The sequence below is a fragment of the Neltuma alba genome, unplaced genomic scaffold, assembly GCF_004799145.2.
Source record: "Neltuma alba isolate B1F8T4 unplaced genomic scaffold, ASM479914v2 tig00011454_pilon, whole genome shotgun sequence".
Classification (NCBI taxonomy): Eukaryota; Viridiplantae; Streptophyta; class Magnoliopsida; order Fabales; family Fabaceae; genus Neltuma; species Neltuma alba.
Window position 1 is genome coordinate 85,175 of NW_021636129.1, and position 20,411 is coordinate 105,585.

A 20,411-nucleotide genomic window follows, 5' to 3' on the forward strand; every position below is an offset into this window, starting at 1 on the left:
TGTAATCATATATATAATTGTCAGGAATTTCTGATTTGTCAGAGTTAATTAATAATTGATGCTAATCATGCCGAGATCATTTCCAAACAATATGATTTGAAAAAATGAAGGAATTATATTGGTTTGGACTTTGGAGGGAGGTGGAAGAAATTATTTATTACAGTTATAAATATTAACATCAATTAATATCAAATATCAAAAAACATAAAACATGTCGGCTAACGTTCTTTTATGCATAGACACTCATATTGAAAAGAAAATATTACAATTTTTTGGGCCAGCCTGCAATTTTTTTACTGCAAAAGAAATTATAAACATGATTATTTCGTGAGAATCAATAAATGTTCTTTCAATATTAATAATAGCTTTTTTTACGTCAGCCACCGGAAGCTCGTTCAAGTGGTAAAAATTGATATGGATAGAGGCGTAGGGTTCAAACCGTCTTAATCTATCAAAATAATATATATTTTATTATTTGTGATACATATTTCTCATATTAGGATAATTAATTTTATAGTATTGTTTTTATTGTAATATGTATAATCCAAATTTTAATAAAATTTATAATTATAATATTTAATAATATTTGGAATTTTTTTCCAAGTTATCAAATGTGATTTATAAAATGCTTAGATACTTAAAGCTGCGTAATTAAGGTACTTTGTCATAATTAAATTAGAAGTAAATTTTTAATGTATTATTTATTTCGTAATTAATTATTATATATATGGTTATATTTCTTTTAAGCAAAAATTCACATACATGAACTGCGTTGATTATACATATATATTCTCCACTTAATTTTTGGCCCATACTTTTATTTTCATCTTGTTGTTCTTATAGGATTAACCATGATAATAATATTATTTATGAACAATAATAATTAAAATGCTTTTTTTGCTAATTATGAAGAGATTCATTTATAAACAAAATTATATATTTACAAAATTTGCAAAATGAGCAACAAAATATAACAATGTATAAGATCCACACTTCATCTTTAATTATAACTAAAAGCTACTTGATTAGATAATTTAGTCATATGACTAATAATGAGAATTAATCTTATTGTACATGCGTTATGAACGTTGAATCCTGTTGTGGTAATTAATTATTTAGTATCGTACTATAAAACTTGATACTACCTCCATTTCTAAATATAAAAGATAGATAAATAATATACAGATATTAAAAATTTAGTTAAGTTAGTTACAATAAATAGATGTTATCAAAATACTCTTGTTAATAATATGTATTAAACCTCTTGACATGCCTAATTACTGTAAGGATTATTTGGGAGCGAAATGGATAAATTTAAAAAACAAAATAGATTGAGATCATATATTTAAGATTAAATTGAATATACAACAGGCTATTATATTAGGGATCGGAGGAAGTATATATGTTTTTAAGAATTATCTAAGGTTTTTAGGGTAAAGTATATATTTGGTCCTTTAATCTTATACAAAGATTCAATTTGATCCCTTAACTTTAAAAAGTATACTTTTACTCCTTCAACCCTAAAATTATTAACAAAAATATGATATTTGAGATCTTAAATATTAATAAAACATTCTCAAATCCTAACATATTAAGTTTAATTTTCAAGACAATCATGATTGTTAGAAAAAAAAAATTATCATTAAACCTAATAGTTTTTAGGATTAAAAGACCAAAGACATGTTTTAAAGCTAAGGAACCAAATTCAAAACTTGCATAAAGTTAAAGAACTAAATGTATAGTACTTTAGTTTTTTTTTTTTTTACAAAAATTAATTTTCCACAGTCTGTGCATTTGGCGTGATCGTGCGAAGATGTTAACTTACATTGAACCACGCAAAACTGAACTCGCAAAATTTGAGAGATAACACACACACATATTGGGTAGTATTTATTATAAGATACACAACCAGTAGCACAAATAGATAAACAAAAACCAACACCAGAGTGAATAACAGCTGACCACAACCATATATGCGTATAAGGTTGTACCGCAAACACACACACAGCTTTGATATTTTATTCTTAAAGCTTTAATATGATACTATTAATTAAGGGAAGTAAAATCACAGAGAATTAGTTTGATACTACCTATGACAAAATGTCACATGGTGATATATATATATAAACTTCTCTGTGATCTTAATTTCTTTTAATATTACTAGCAACGAAAAGAGCAGTAGCAGACAGTAGTGCGGCGGGGAGAACTACCAGGTGGACATATCTCTATGATTCCGTCACAGAGAGAATTGCAACTTGGTGAAGTGGAGCAGGTAAAAAATGTTCTCCTCTCAAAGCAGAGGGGTCCTATTTTGAAATCATAAGCTGTACCTGTTCATTCATTGTACATTAATTACATCAATAATTAATTAATTTAGATTGTGATGTACGTAATGGGAGAGAAATATAATAAAAAAAGCTTGAGAAAGAAAATAATACTCATCTACTTCCTAATATAAGACTTAGTTATCTAATTTGGGTATAGTACGGAAGCTAATTAAACATATTAATATAAGATCTAGTTGACTAATTCGAGAAAATTAAAATAGTTGGTTAAGTTAGTTATTTGTAGTAAAAAGATATTATCTTCTTTAAAATATCATTATTAATCATGTATATTTGAATTACTCATTAATAGTAACTCTTTAACATATGCAATCACTATACGAATTACTCTGGGCAAAATAGATAAATATTGGAGACAAAGTGAATTTGGGTCTTATATTTAAGACCAAATTAAATGTCACAGTAGCACATATAAGAAATAGAGGTGGTACCTAATTATAGTGTATGTATGACCTCACCTTATGCTTCTGTGCAACATTAGATTTTATATCGAATTATAAGTTAGCAGGCAAATTATTAGTTTGAGACAAAATGACAAGTACCAGAGATCAAATCAATGGAGGTCATGCATTTAGGATTAAATCCATTCCTATACTTATTTGAAATACAATGCACATACCTCTAGGAAGAACAGCGAATATGAGTGTAAAGAAAATAAGACAACATAAACTTTTAATTAGCCTCCTTGTTGCCATGGCTCTTGCAATGGATGGTTGAGTTTGTGATGAAGTATATAATTTATAGAGTAATTAAATATTGACGATTATTTATGACCCGTTGTATAGCTTTTTCATGTGATTAAAGTCCAATGATGTCTCCTTCATTTCGCTACAATTACAGAGTATTCCCGCCAATTTTCAAAACTTACATCACTTTAATCCTATTCTGAAGACAATTAATAATATTTTTATGTAAGATTCTAAAATACATCAGTTTATATTTGTTACTATGTTTAAATTTATAAAATTATTAATTTATCCTCAAAGTTTAATTTTCTACTCTCTCTCAAATTTAAAGAACTTTAAAGAAGTGATTAAGATAATATTTAAATAAATATTTAAAAATAATTGCATTAAAATTAATAAAATCTAAAGTAAATCAAACTTAAATTATATTGAATAAAGTATGTATTATTATATCAAATCCCAATTTCATTAAGCTCATTTTCACATACGTTTAAACTATTATTTTATCTGCCTTGTGTATTTAAAATTTAAAAAAAAAACTTAGTAAACAGTAAATAAAAAATACTTAGTAAAAAAATATTAAAAATTTAAAATATGATTAAAAATATCAAGAATACACGCAATAAAGCTTTTTGTAACCTATATTATTTTGAAACAACAGCACAATATTTACATTAAATAGGAATATTTTGGTCAAAAACATGCAACTTAATCCTCAACTAATGGTTGAATAGATGAAAATAAAATCTTAAAAACAGCAATCAAGGAGGTCAGTGCTAAGTAACTTTCATTGATTCTAGAGGATGCTTGTATAGGTTTTAAAAATAAAAGAGAGCTTTCTGCAATTAAGATAAAGTAGAGGGGATGTCAAGGTATTTTACTGTATTTATTAATTAATTACAAATCTAAATTGGTCAGCTTGCTGAAAACTGTTTGTACATGAGCTTGAGAAGTCGGAACATGTTTATCCTTTTAAACATAAGTGGCTCAACTCAAAATTTAAGGGACGTTAACCTAAGTCAATTATCACACAAATTATTATTTTCCACGAAACACACTTGATTATATATCTATGATAATTGTTAGGAATTTCTGATTAACTTGAGTTACTTTTTTATTAATTAATTATTAATAGTCATTCTTAGCTCTTCAGAATTTCGAATTCTCAATATCTAAAATCATGCCGTGTCCTTTCAATATATCGAAGGCCTAAGAGTACCAACTAATTTAGTTTCATTAAATAATGAAGAAATCATATTGGTTAGCAGTGGGGGAGGAAGAAGGTATTCGTTGTAATCATTAATATCAATATTAACATCCATCAATATCAAATATTAAAAAAAAAAAAGGGCTCCGCACCCTCAAACATGATTTTTTACACACGCACACATACATGGAGAAATAAATTATTACAATTTTTCTTACTACAAAAGAAAATATAAAAAGATTATTCCATATATAAATTCAATGCTTAATAGTATTTTTAGGAGTGTTCAATGTGTGGGACGGGCTAGTCCGATGGTCAGCACGTAAGCTACATGTGCAGTGTTAGATGAGTATGGGTTGCTAATAAGTGTTTGTTTAAGTGAAAGCAATTTGGGTACATTAAACATCATGTCCTAGGTTTGATCCTTAGGACGGTATGTATGGAAAAAATATTGTTATGAGGGGTCTCTGCTACAGTGCTTGATAGTATCCTGAGAGATTAGTCTCTTATCATTGGGGTTAGAAGATATTATGGACCCAAAAATAAGATGAGTATGGGCTTGTACGTATCCATTTAAAACCTGGTTAAACTCGAAATAAAGAAGAGTTTGAAGAGGTGTGGCCTACACCCCTGAGAAGTAAACCTAATAAAATCAAAATTAAAGAGGTAGAGATCAAGACAAAGACCCTAAGCGGTGGAGGGGCAGGGGATGAGGTAAGCAAAGGTCATATATATGATGGTTTTTTGTGCTTGTGGCGTAGAGAGAACAGGGATGGTAGGGTCAAGACGTCTGGAATGAGGAAACTATTGGACATGAATTAGGTTAGATATTACTCGTCCGGTACTTAACATAAAATCTAATTGTTAAGTTAATTTTGATCCCAAATATAAGACTTATTTATTATATTTATCATAATCATAATTGAAAGAAAGATGATTATGCTGTTTTAGGAAAAATATATCATATTTTTTATAATTAACTAACTTACTTAATTTTTTTAATCTAATCAAATTAGTTAAATAGATCTTATATTAAGAATTGAAAGAGTACTAAAAAATAATAAAACATGCATATACATATACATCGGATAGGTACGGTCAGCCTCTCGCAGCAGCCTGTCCTGTATAATGAACAAGCCCACCCATTTTGTGTCTTTTTTTAGGCGGATCCAAACCGGCAAAATTTAGTTGAATAACTATTATTATTATTGATAGTTATTTTATTATTTATTTTATAAGTCATTATATTAGTATTAGCCATAAACAATAGTATAATAAGTATTGATTGTAAGAAATTAGCAATCATCCACCCTTTTCACCAGGTTTACAAATCTGTTACAGGTTCAACAAAAGTTTTGGAGCAAGGCGCACTAACCACAACAGAATTATAAACTAAATGAAAAGAGTGGGTAATTGTTAATGTGTTATAGTCAATGGCTGTTAGATTGTAGTTAATGGTTAATAATGTATTGTAGTTAGTCCCTTGCTCCCTAACGCCAGAACTTAAATAAACTTGTAACAGAATTCCAAGCTTGTTGAAAGGAGTGTGTATTTACTAATTTGTTATGGTCAATAACCATTGGATTGTAATTAATGACAAATGTGTTGCAGTTACTCTCTTACACAAGAACATTGTTAAACTTGTAACAAAATTGTAAACTTGGTGAAAAGATTGAATAATCGTTAATCTGTTATGGTCAATTAGGGCTGTTAATACAAGCTTCTTAGTTAATACACATACAAAATTTACAAAATAATATAAAAATAAAAATATATAATTTATCAAGATGAAAAAAAGAACTGCCATAGATTTCATGTAGTTTTTTTTTTTTGTCCAACACGTTAAATTCAACATTTAATTTATATTTTTTAAAATTTGTAATTGTACTAAATAAGATAATTCAATTTAATCATAACAAGTGGAATTACATTGGTCCGAAATAAAACAAAAGTATGAAATAAATCAGTTGAACTCTATGGCCTTCAAAACTCATTATTCAAATAAAACCTCAAAGAAAAGAGTTTTATTAATTGAAAATAATAGAAAATTTTAATTAGAGCTGGTTAGTAATTTAATTTAATTAATTAATATTAGTTCTGACTCTAAAATTCAAATTAGTTTGAATTAATTTGAATAAGTCTTAATTACTTTGTTAAATAATAGGGAAATTAGAGGATGTCCTAGAAGAGAATGTAGTTTGGTTAGGGGTAATTTTGTTAAATAATAGGCAAATGAAATCGATCCCACCAAGAACAACTTCCACACATTGTCGGGCATTACATTTATTTTTCCAAGATACAAGAGTGAACTCCTTCCTTTTTTTTTTTTTTTTGAGTGATCTCCCCTGATATCCCAGGTCAATGTCATCTTTTAGGCTTCTCAACAGGCCCATACTAATCCAGAGCGGCACCTATGAAGGATCTTCTAACGGATGGCTAGCCTCTCACTTCACGCTGCTGTGTTTCCAAATGGAATCAAACCCCTAACCTTAGTTAAGCTAGAACGATTCCACAGCCAGTTGATCTAAGCACTCGGTGGTGAGTGAACTCGTTCAAAATAAGAACGAGTTGCCTTTTATTCTCTCTCCTCTCTCATCTTTTCTCATTTTTCCGATGCAACTCTCTCACTTTTTTCTCTCTCCTTCTCTTCGCCCTCCACGTCGGCCCCTCCTCTTTCCTCATACTCTCTTTTCTCCCTCTTTCCCTCCGATGTAAAACAGCCATTAAATTACCCCCAATTAAATAAACATTTATCAGACCATATTGTTTACAAGCATCGAATGAATAGAGTATGATACGCTCTCCAATGTACAAAATCCCAAGTCAATAATATCAATCACCAATATATATATAACAAAATCTATAATAACATACACTATTACACATCAACACCAAAAAAAACATATTTAATTATTTATTATAAGAAACACAACAACCATATACATAAGGTCGTACCCCACACACACAGACTCTCTTTATTATTTGAATCTTGCAACCTTAATATAATACTAGCAAGGGAAAATAAAATCACAGAGAAGTTTGAGGTGAAGAATTTAATTAATGATAGATCCTATCATATGACGAATTGTCACAAGGTGATATACTATGCGTACATAAATACCTCATCTTGATATATAAAGAAGATCTATATATTAATTAAACTTTTTACGTATGACTTCTCTCTGATTTTAATGATTTTAATATGGATTGCAAGGAACAGGGCAGAGGCACATACTACTCTGATCTTATTTATAAGATAGAGGGAGAAAATATTTTTTGGTCATATTTATAGGACTGAGAAAAGTTTTTGGTATAAGTGTACAATTTTACCCCGCATTTATTATTGTGTTGACTTTGTTTATATAAATTATAATGTATACTAAATAGGGATAAAGTTAAAAAGTTATTAAATTTTAAATGAGAGTTAATAAAGTTTAAGATTTTTTTTATCTATATGAAATATGTTGAAAGTGCTTTGTAAATAGGACCAGAAGAATAATAGTTTTGACACTGTGACCAGGTAAATCGCGACAAGTTTCGTCATAACCGACAAAGAGCGCATTACAATACAGGTGTGAAATTCCATGAGACCAAAGCAGGAGTTTCCTATTTGGAGTCTTGTACCTGTTCATTAACTATACATTAATTACATCAATAATTTATTAATTACAAATTACTACATATGATGACATGAATTCAGATTGTGATGTAAGGGGGAGGGGAAAAGGGGAGAATATGAAACACGATAATCAACTTTGATTCAATCAACAAAAGGTTGAGAAAGAAAATAATATTCCTCTACTTCTCCATATATATAAGATCTATGTTTATCTAATTTGGGTGGATTAAAGAAACTAAATAAATTACTTAATTCTAACACATGTAACCCGATCTCATACTTGTGTACAGCATTGGATTAATATATATATATATATATATATAGTCTGAAAAATAATAAATATAAAAGATAAAATAAATAAAAATTTATATTTAGCATCGGAGAAAACGCGTGTCAACTTTCAAGCACTAGCGTTTAGACAAATCATGCATCAAACGACCTAAAAAGTTTTCTTCAAAAATAGAAATAGAAATATAAAAACTTTGAAACTAATAGGAACATTACAGAAAAATTAAACTTAATGATGAGCAAATTCAAAAGTTAGTTCTTGTTTGAAATACAATACATACCAGTAGAAGGAATAACGAAGATAAGTGTAAAGAAAATCACAAAACGCAGACTTCTAATTAGCCTTCTTGTTGCCATGGCTCAGGGATGCTTTTTCATGAAGATTGTTTATGACCTGTTGTAGATTATAGCTTTTTCATGTGATTAGAATACAATGATGTCTCCTTCATTTCATTAACATTACAGACATTTCACAGCTATTTTCAAAACTTACACTTGAGTCCTATTCTTAACAAAATTAATAACATTTGGTTAAAGATTTTAAAGTACATAATTTTATTATTTGTAATATGTTCAAAATTTTAAAATTATTAACTCATCCTTGTACTCTAATTTTCTACTCTCGCTCAAATTTAAAGAACTTTAAATAAGTAATTAATATAATATTTAAATAAATACTTTAAAAGGTAATTGATTTAAAATTAATAAAATCTAAAGTAAATTAAATGTAAATTATATTGACTAACTTATCTATTATTATATCATATCAAACCCCTATTTCATTTATTTTTACATACATTTAAAATATTATTTTAGCAGCTTTGTGTATTTAAAGTTTAAAAAATTACTTACTAGATAAGGTTACATAATTAAAAATTCATAATATGATTAAAAATGTTAAAAATATACGCAATGAAATTTTTGGTAACCTAAATTATTTTGAAACAACAATACAATATTTACAATAAATAGGAATATTTTGGTCTAAAACATGCGACCTTTTTTGAGCATCAAAACATGCGACCTAAGAATAAAATCTTAGAAACAGCATGGAGGTCAGTGTTATGTAACGATAATTGATTCTAGGCGATGCTTGTATAGGTTTTAAAAATAAAAGAAAGATTTCTGTGATTAAGATAAAATAGAGGGGAGTCAGTGTATTTTATTGTATTTGTTAATTAATTACAAATCGTGATTAGTTAACCTGCTGAAAACTGTTTATACGCAAGCTTGAGAGGTCGCAACATGTTTATCCATTTAAATATAACTGGCTCGAATCAAAAATTAAGGGACGTCAACCTATTTCAATTATCTCATAAATTATTATATTTGGCCCAACACATTAATTATATATTCATGATAATACATGAAATTGCCAAAAAAAATTATTTTTTTGCCAAAATTTTTTATTTATCTGAATTACATTTTTATTAATAATAAATAAAATCAAGTCGAGTCCTTTCAATATATCTATGGCCTAAGAGTACTAATTAATATATATAATTATCCAAAAAATTATTTATTTGAGCTACATTTTTCATTAATTAATAATAAATGTTACTTCTTTAGAATATCTAATTCTCAATACTAAAATAATGTCGAGTCCTTTCAATATATCTATTGCCTAAGAGTACTAATTAATTTGGTTTCATTAAATAATGAAGAAATCGCATTGGTGTAGGCACCAGAGGTAGCGTTTTCTTTTTTCAAGAATCATCTCTTTTTTTTTTTTCAATAATTTGCCACAGTCTAATGCATTTGACATGATCCTATGAAGATGTTAACTTATACTGCACCACACAAAATTGAACCCTTAAATTTTGAGAGATATACACATATATTGCGTCAAATGATTTGTTATTAATTGCGGCCATATTAAATAAATAAGCTAGATATCCCTCATATAAAGCCCCGGAAAAAACATATTTATTATTAGAAACACAACCAGTAGTACAAATAGATAAACTAAAACCAACATCAGAGTGAAAAACTATGACCACAACCATACACAGAAGGTCGCACCCCCCCCCACACACACACACAGACACTCTTTAATATTTTATTCTTAAAACCTTAACATAATACTATTAATTAAGGGGATTTAAAATCACAGAGAATTAGTTTGAGGTAAATAATTTGATTAACAATATATAAGCTTTCCTGTGATCTAAAATTTAATGTTAATCGCAAGGAACACGGCAGTAGCAGACAATAGTGCGGATGGGAGGAGAACCAGGCAACTGGGGACATACGTCTACGATTCCCTTACAGAGAGAAGGACATTGTGATGAAGATGAGCAGGTGGAAAATATTCTCTTCTCAAAGCACATGGGGGGGTCCTGTTATGATTTCAGATACTGTACCTGTTCATTTATTATACATTGTTAATTACATCAATAATTAATTAATTAATTACGACATGAATTAATTTAGATTGTGATATACGTAAGGGGAGAGGAACACAATAACAAAAGCTCGAGAAAGGAAATAATACTCATCAACTTTTTAATATAATACCTAATTATCTAATTTGGATAAGATTAATGAAGCTAGTTAAATAGATTACTTAGCTATAGTGTACGTATGACCTGATCTCATACTTCTGTGTAATATTAGATTTTATATCAAATTATTAGTAGGCAAATTAGTTTGAGACGAAATGATAGTAAATACTAGAGATGAAATCAATAAAGATCCCACATTTAGAATTAGATCCACCCCTATACTTATTTGAAATGCACTACACATACCTCTAGGAAGAACAGCGATGATAAGTGTAAAGAAAATAAGACAACATAAACTTTTAATTAGCCTTCTTGTTGCCATTGCTCGTGCGGGGGATGGTTGAGTTTGTGATGAAGTGTATATGTAATTTATAGAGTTCATAAATATTGAAGATTGTTTATGACCCGTTTGTAGGTTATATGGGCTTTTTATGTGATTGAAAATTTAAAATACAATGATGTCTCCTTCATTTCACTAAAATTACAGAGACTTGCCGAATGTTTTCAGAACTACACTTTAATACTATTCTTAAGACAATTAATAATATTTTATTAAAGACTCTAAAATACGTGCTTTTATTATTTGTTAATATGTTCAAATTTATAAAATTATTCATTTATCCTCATAGTCTAATTTTCTACTCTCAAATTTAAAGAACTTTAAATAAGAAATTAAGATAATATTTAAATAAATATTTTAAAAAATAATTGCATCAAAATTAATAAAATCTAAAGTAAATTAAACGTAAACAGTATTGACTAACCTATCTATTATTATACCAAATCCCTATTTCATTAAGCTTATTTTTATTTCACATACATTTGAAATACTATTTTAGATGCCTTATGTATCTAAAGTTTGAAACATTACTTAATAAATAAGTTTACATAATTAAAATTTTAAAATATGATTAAAAATGTAAAAAGTATACGAAATAAAATTTTTGTAACCAAAATTATTTTGAAGCTACAATGATTAAAAATGTAAAAAATATACGAAATAAAATTTTTGTAACCAAAATTATTTTGAAGCTACAATACGATATTTACATTGCATAGGAATATTTTGATCCAAAGCATGCGACTATATTGTCAATCAATGGTTGAATAGATGAAAATAAAATCTTAAAAACAGCAAGGAGATCAGTGCTAAGCAACTTTAATTGGTTTTAAAAATAAAAGAGAGGTTTCTGTAAATAAGATAAAGTAAAGGTGATATTAATGTATTTTACTGTATTTATTAATTAATTAATTAATTACAAATCTGAATTAGTTAGCTTGCTTAAAATTGTTTATACGTAAGCCTGAGAAGTCGGAACATGTTTATCATTTTAAATATAACTGGCTCGAATCAAAAATTAAGGGACATCAACCTGTTAATAATAAGTTACCTCTTTAGAATTTCGAATTCTCAATACTAAAATAACGTTTTGAGTCCTTTCAATATATCTATTGCTTAAGAGTACTAATTAAATTGGTTCCATTAACTAATGAAGAATTGGTTAAGAGTGGGATGGAAGAATAGGGCTCCCACACCCCCAAATTTCTTACACGCACACACACACACACACACTATAATAAATTCTTACTACAAATTAACAGAAATTGTAGAAAGACAAATGGCAGCAAGAGGCACAGAGAGAGAGAGAGAGAGAGAGCTTGATTGTGAGAATAAGGGGATGATGGCAGAGTCTCACTGAGTAGAGTAGGTACTTGCTAATACGTTATATGGTCAATGGCCATTATAATGTGTTAGTGGCCAAACCCTTACACTAGAAATTTGCTAAACTTGTAACAAAATTGTAAACTTTGCGAGGTATTTACTAATTTGTTATGCTCAATAGCCATTAGATTGTAGTTTATGATTAATGTGTCGTAGTTGGTATCTTACGCAAGAACATTGTTAAACTCGTAACAAAATTGTAAACTTGGTGAGAAGAGTGAATAATCGTTAAGTAGTGATTAACCAATATCAATATTAAACAAATAATTTATTATACCGTATTGTTTATAAGCACTGAATGAGCAGAGTATGATTCTCTGTCCAATGTACAAAATCCTACGTAAATAATACTCTTCTTGTCCTTAATATAAAATCTATTTAACTAATTTGATTAAATTAAAAAAGTTAGGTAAGTTAATTAATTATAAAAAATATGACGTGTTTCCTGAAACACCATAATTATCTTCCTTAATATCCCCTCTCCCTCATTTACTTGATTATAATTGAGTGAATATCTATAGAGGTAATTTAGAGAAAATTGATAAATGAGAAATGTGTCTTATATTTAAGACTCAAATCAACTCTATAATTATCATAATAAAATAGGAGATATAATAACATACTTGTTCTAAGAAACATCAACACCAAAAAAAAAAATATTTATTATCATAAGAAACAAAACCATGTATATAAGGTTGTACCTCACACACACACAGAGACGATCTCTTTAATATATATTTGATTCTTATGACCTTATTAGAACACTATTAAGGGAAAATATAAAATCACAGAGAAGTTTGAGGTGAAGAATTTAATTAATGATAGATCATCTTATTATCTTATGACCGAAATGTCACAAGGTGATACATATATTATATATATATAATTACATCTGGATGATAAATATAAAGAAGATCTATGTATATGAACTTAATTAAACTTTGTCCCTATGACTTCTCAGTGATTATAATGATTTTAATAGTCATCGCAAGGAACAGGGCAGAGGCACGTAACAATTCTGCTTTGCTCGCCAGGTAGATGGGAACAAGGCTGCTGGGCACCGGCACAAAGAGCAAGACAAGAAGCTGCAGCCGAGCAGGTGCGAAATTGCATTCTCCAATAGCAGGTGTTTCCTATTTTGGTTTTTTCACCTGCTGATGCATCAATATAATAATTAATTAATTAATTACAAACTACATAAGATTAAATATGAATAATTTACATTGTGGTGCAACGGGGATTGGTTCAAAAAAAGGGAGAATATGAAATACGATCACTTTTGTTCAATCTACGAAAGGTTAAGGCAGAAAATAATAGCCATCCGTTATATGCCTATATTTATCTAATTTATATGTAGATTAAGAAAGATAAATAAATTACTTAATTATAATATATTTGGCATGATCTTTCTGAAATATTTTTATTCTATGTCACATTAAATTATATATGTCCATTTATGAATTAAGTAAATTAGTTTTAAAAAAATAATAACTGTCTTACGTCTTTTTTTTGTTGATATGACTGTCTTACGTCTAGGATCAAAATTTACTCCCTTTATACTAAGTCTTATATTTAGGGCCGAGAACTAACAGAAAAAACACGTATCAACTATTAAGCATTAAACTATGTTATTGGTGTTTAGAAATCATACATCAATCGACCTAAAAAGTTTTCTTCCAAAATAGAAATAATAATAAAAATTTTGAAATTAATAAAAAAAGGTGCTGAATAACTTAATGACAAGGGAAATTTAAAAGTTAGTTCTTGTTTGAAATACAATACACACCTTCAGAGGGAATAAGGAAGATAAGTGTAAAGAAAATAGCACAACATAAACTTCCAATTAGCCTTCTTGTTGCCATGGCTCTTGCGAGGGATGGTTGAGTTTGTGATGAAGTATGTGAAATTTATAGGGTAATTAAATATTAATTGCATATATTATTGGGAAAATTTTCAATAAAATACCACTTGAGTTTCAAAATTCAAAAAAAGTGATGTCGACGTATAAAAGGACAAAATGGTGATAAAGTATCGATCTAGAATTTTAATATTTGGGGCAAAAGACAAAACTATCCCTTACAATTTTTTCGTTTCTTTTGTTTTTTTCCCTTGTTGGCAAAAAGCTAGCCGCTTGAGCTCCGATGTTGGCAATCCCTCTGGCAACCAGTCACCAAATCTTTGACAACATGTCGCCAGAGCATTGATGGCCAACCATTAGAGCTTCAGTGACTAATCTTGTTTAACTATTAGCTATTTTAGTTTTCATATTGACTATTTCTTTTTCCAGAACTTTGATGATTATTCTTGTTTAGCTTCAATGACTAATCTTGTTTAACTATTAACTATTGTAATTTTCGTATTGACTATTGTTTTTCCAGAACTTGGATGACTATTCTTATTTTACTATTGAATAATCTAGTTTTACTATATATTAACTACTCTTATTCCTCAAAAGTAGTAACCGAAGCTCACAAGACTTTTTCAATTTGTTAAACAAACATAGTAAATAGCAAAATTATAATAATAAATAGCTAAACAAGAGTAGTCATTAAATCTCTTGCATCTCCTAATACATTTTCCAAATTTTTAAAACAAAAGTAGTTAATATCAAAACTAGAATAGTAAGTAGTTAAATTCAAAAAGCAGTCGATGGGCCTTTAGGTAAGCTAAACAAGGGTGGTCACCGAAATTCTAAGGGAAAAAAAAAGTCAATAGCTTAATAAGAGCAGTCTAAAATATTATTTTAGCTGCCTTATGTAAATTATATTGACTAACTTAACCCTTTTGAATTAATCAAATTCAAAGGAAATTAAACATAAATTATATTGACTAACTTATGTATTATCATATCAAATCAATATTTTTTTGATATTATCATCTGACTAATCTGGTTTGGGGTTCATGGCTTCCCCTTCTTACAAAGGTGTCTCCTTTGGGACTCAAACTCAAAACCGAAAGGGATCTAAGAAAGCCTTACACTGCTAGACCAATTCTTTGTTAGTTATCAAATCAGTATTCATTAAGCTTATTTTTACATACGTGTTTGAAATATTATTTTATGTACTTAACGCTCAAAAAGTTAATTAATAAAACAAGTTTACATAATTTAAAAATTTAAAATATGACTAATAATGTTAAAAATATTTGCATTAAAAATTTTTCCCTAAATTTTTTGGAAACAACAATGCAATTTTTATGTCAAAGAGGGATATGTTGGTCCAAAACATGTAATTTAATTGTCCATTAACGGTTGTGTAGATGAAAATAGAATATTAAAAAGAGCGTCGATAGGTTTTAAAAATAACAGAGAGGTTTTTGTGATTAAGATAAAGTGGAGGAAATTGCCCAAATATTTTATTTTATTTTATTTATTAATTAATTACAAATCTTGATTATTCCGCTTGCTGAAGAAAACCTGGTTATACGTAAACTTGAGAGGTCGAAATATATTGTCAGGAACTTCGGATTTGCTAAAGCTATTTGAGATACGTTTTGTTTATCAATTATTATTAATAATTAACATTACCCCTCTGGAGTTTCTAATTCTCAATATCTAAAATATTGTTGATATCTTTCAGCATTGCTAAGACTAATTAATTTGGTTTCATTAGATGAAGAAATCATATGGATTAGGAGTGGGACGAAAGAAACTATTTATTACATGCACACACTCATATTGAAAAAATATTACAATTTTCTAGTGCAGAGGAAATTTAAAAAATTAGACCTTGAGAATCAATATATATAATTTCAATGCTATAGTATGTTAGTCCAAGCGGTAAAAGTTTATAGAATGCTTTGATATGTACTTAAAGTTATGCATTGAAGGGTAGAATTAGCCAAAAGAAATCTCAGATACATTACAAACAAAATCCAACCCCTTCTTAGAAAAGGTAAATTTTTAATATATTTTTTATTTTATAATTAAGTATTATTAATATAGCTAAGTGTCCTTCAAACTTAAAATTCACATGAACTGATGATTTGCTTGTTTCTTATTGCTTGCGCTCGAGAATTATTGTAATGTTGTTATTATACTTCTCCTATCAAGATCTACTTTATAATATAATTTACACAACAAAGTGAGTCGTATATTTAGGACTGGAGGAATAGAATATTTTGTTGTAATACATATATATTTCAAATTTTAGTAAAATTTATGGTTATAATATTGTAATAATAATATTTGACATTATATTTACTAATAATTATCAAATATAATTTATAAAATACTTACATAATTGAAGTTATACACTTATCGTACTTTGTCATAATTAAATTAGGAAAAAATAATTTTTAACGTATTATTTATTTTATAATTAATTATTATTAATATTAGCCATTAACCATGACATAATAACTACTGATTGTGACATAGTAGCAATCATCCACTCTTTTTCTCAAGCTTACAATTTATTATAAGTTTAACAAAGTTTTGCTGCAAGGCAGTAACTGCAACAAATTAAAATTGTAAGCTTTGAAAAGAGTGGGCAATTGCTAATATGTTATGGTAATGGCTACTAGATTGTAGTTAACTGCTAATAATATATTGTAGTTGGCACCTTATGCGAGAATTTATAAAGTTGTAATAGAATTCTATAGGACTACTTACATCAAGTCTTTTATATATATTGTATTAAATTCTCTAATCACTCATATAATCAGTGTCCTATTTTTAATAATATTTAATTATAAATTTACATAAAATAAAAAAAAAAGCCACATTGCTATATGTAATTAGAGAACTTAGTATAGTGGATATAAAAAAACTTGACCTAAGTTTTTTTCAATTCGAAACTTGTTGAAAAGAGTGGGTAATTGCTAATATGTTGTGGTCAGTGCTCATTATAATTTAGTTAATTGTTAATGTATTATAGTCAAACTAACCCTTGCACTAGAAATTTGTTAAACTTGTAACAAAATTGTAAACCTTGTCAGAAGAGCGGGTATTTACTAATTTATTATGGTCAATAGCCACTAGATTGTAATTAAAAAAAAAAAAAGAATTGTCATAGGTTTCACGTCGATTTTTTTTTTTTGCCAGCACGTTGAATTCAACATTTAATATAATTACTTAGTATTATATGAAAAATGCCTAATATATATTAACGTGGCGTGGAACACATGCTGGTAATACGTGTTGTTTTTTTCTTTATACAATTACGTATTTTTCTATTATTCTTTATTTTTATAATTGTATTAAGTGAAATAAAATAAAAGCATGAAATAAATAAAAATATGATCGAACTTTATCGTCTTGAAAACTCATTATTCAAATAAACATGCAAAGAAAAGAGTTTTATGGATTAAAAGGTAATGAAAAATTAATTAGTGTTAGTTATTAATTTAATTTAATTTTAATTAATATATTTCTGACTTTAAAATTCTAATTAGTTTGAATTAATTTGAACAAGTAAAAAAACCAAAAAATGAATTAATTTGAATAAATCTGAATTATTTCGTTAAATAATGGGCAAATTAGAGGGATATGATAGAAGAGTATGCAGGGAGTTTGGCCAGGGGTAACTTAATAGTTTTAATTTTTTATTTTCATAGTTGGTTTTTTTGTAAAAATAATTTCAACTTTTAAGATTCTTTCTAATAAATATTATTCTAACAAGATCCTTTTATTCTAATTCTTCCAAAAAGGTGATGGAAGGAAAATTCCCCCAACTCAATGAAAAGAGTTCTCTCGAATGTTACCAATATATGCACATAAAATGAAATCTATAATAACATACTTATTATAAGAAACATCAACACACCAAAAAAACATATTTATTATAAGAACACAACCAGTAGTACCAATAGGTAAACTAAAACCAACATCAGAGTAAGTAACAACTGATCACAACCATATATATAAGGTTGTACCCAACACACACACACAAACACTCTCTTTAATATATATTTGATGATTCTTACGACCTTATTATAACAATATTAAGGGAAAATATAAAATCGCAGAGAAGTTTGAGGTGAAGAATTTAATCAATGATAGATCATCTTATTATCTTGTGACCAAAATGTCACAAGGTAATAGATATGTATAACATCACATCTTGATATATATATATTGTATATATATATGAAGAAGATCTGTTAATTAATTTAATTAAACTTTAATTTACCCATGACTTCTCTGTGATTATAATTATTTGAATATTAGTACTTGCAAGGGACAGGGCAGAGGCACATAACAGTTCTGCTCTCCTGACCAGGTACATTGGGACAAGGTCGCTGGGCGCCCCTACTGAGAGAAGGACAAGAAGCTGCCGCCGAGCATGTGTAAAATGTTACTATGTCATAGCAGAGCTTTCCTGTTTTGGCTTGTCCACCTGTTTCATTCATCATTCATAATAAATTACATCAATATAATAATAATGATAATAATTAATTAATGAGGGGAGGGGTAAAAAGGGAGAATATGAAATACGATATCTTTTGTTCAATCTACAAAAGGTTGAGGAAGAAAATAATACTCCACCGTAATTAAGAAAGATAAATATGTTGCTTAATTCTATATATTTGACCACATCTCTGTAAAATACTTTTATGTAATATTAAATTATATCAGTTTATAAATTAAATAAATTAGTTTAAAAAATAATAAATATTTTATATTTAGAACTAAAATCTACTTCACCTTGAGACATAACCCAAAAAAAACACCGTGTGTCAACTATCAGGCATTAAACTATATGGCTGGTGTTTAGAAATCATGCATCAAATGACCTAAAAAGTTTTCGTCCATAATAAAAAATAATAATAATAATTGAAATGAATAGGAACGGTATAGACAAACCTAATGATTAGCTAAATTTAAAAGTCAGTTCATGTTTGAAATACAATACACACCTTCAGAAGGCATAACGAAAATAAATGTAAAGAAAATCACACAACATTAATTTCTATTTAGGCCGCTTGTTGTCATGGCTCTTGCAAGGTAGGGCTGGTAATAGGGGCCAACCCGCGAGTTGCGAGTTAGCCCGTAACGGGTTGAACCTATATGGGTTGGGTTGAAGCAACCCGTTTGAAGGTGGGTTGGCTTTTAGCCAATCCTAACTGGCCAACACTTTTTTTTATGAATTTTTTTTTTACTTTTTAATATTTTTTTTATATAATATCCAAAAATAATAATAAATTTTTTGTTTTTCCTTAAAATATTTGATTGAAAGCATCAAATAAATTATATATGGTTTTTTTTTATTTTTTAGATAGGATATAATATGTAATAATATAATTATAATAATTAAAATTTTTGAAAAAAATAAAAAAAAATAAATGCAGGTTAGTCCACGGGTTGCTGGCCTAGCGGGGCGAGTTCAAAAGGCTCGTTTACTAATAGGGCAAGTTCAAAAGACTTGTTTACTGATGGGTTGGCTTTTAGCCAACTCTAACCCGTCATTTTTTATAGGTTGACAGGTTCAACTCATATTACCAGTTCTATTGCAAGGAATGGTTGAGTTTGTGATGAAGTACGCATAATTTATAGAGTAATTAAATATTAATTGCATATATTTTGGGAAAAAATTTCAATGAAATACCACTTGATTTCAAAAATTAAAAAAAAGCTGATGTTGATGTATAAAAGGATAAATTTGTGACGAAGTGTCAATCTACAATTTCAACATTTGATGAAAAGACAAAACTGTCCCTTACAATTTTTTACTTTTCTTTTCTTTTTTTTATTTTCACAATGCCACCTAAGCATTCTTGGCTAAAAGCAAGCCATTGAAGCTCTGATGCTGGCAACCCCTCCAGTAGCCACTCACCAGATCTTCGGTGACTAATCTTGTTTAACTATTAATTACTCTAGTTTATATTGACCATTCTTGTTCCTCAAAAGTAGTATTAGGAGCTGGTAAGAAACTTTTCAAATCTTTGCGACAAAAGTAGTAAATAACAAAACTATAGTAATAACTAGCAAAATAAGAGTAGTCACTAAATCTCCGACATCTCCTAATATATTTCTTAAATTTTTGAAACAAAAGCAATGAATAGTCAAAATAGAGTAATCAATAGTTAAACAAGAGTAA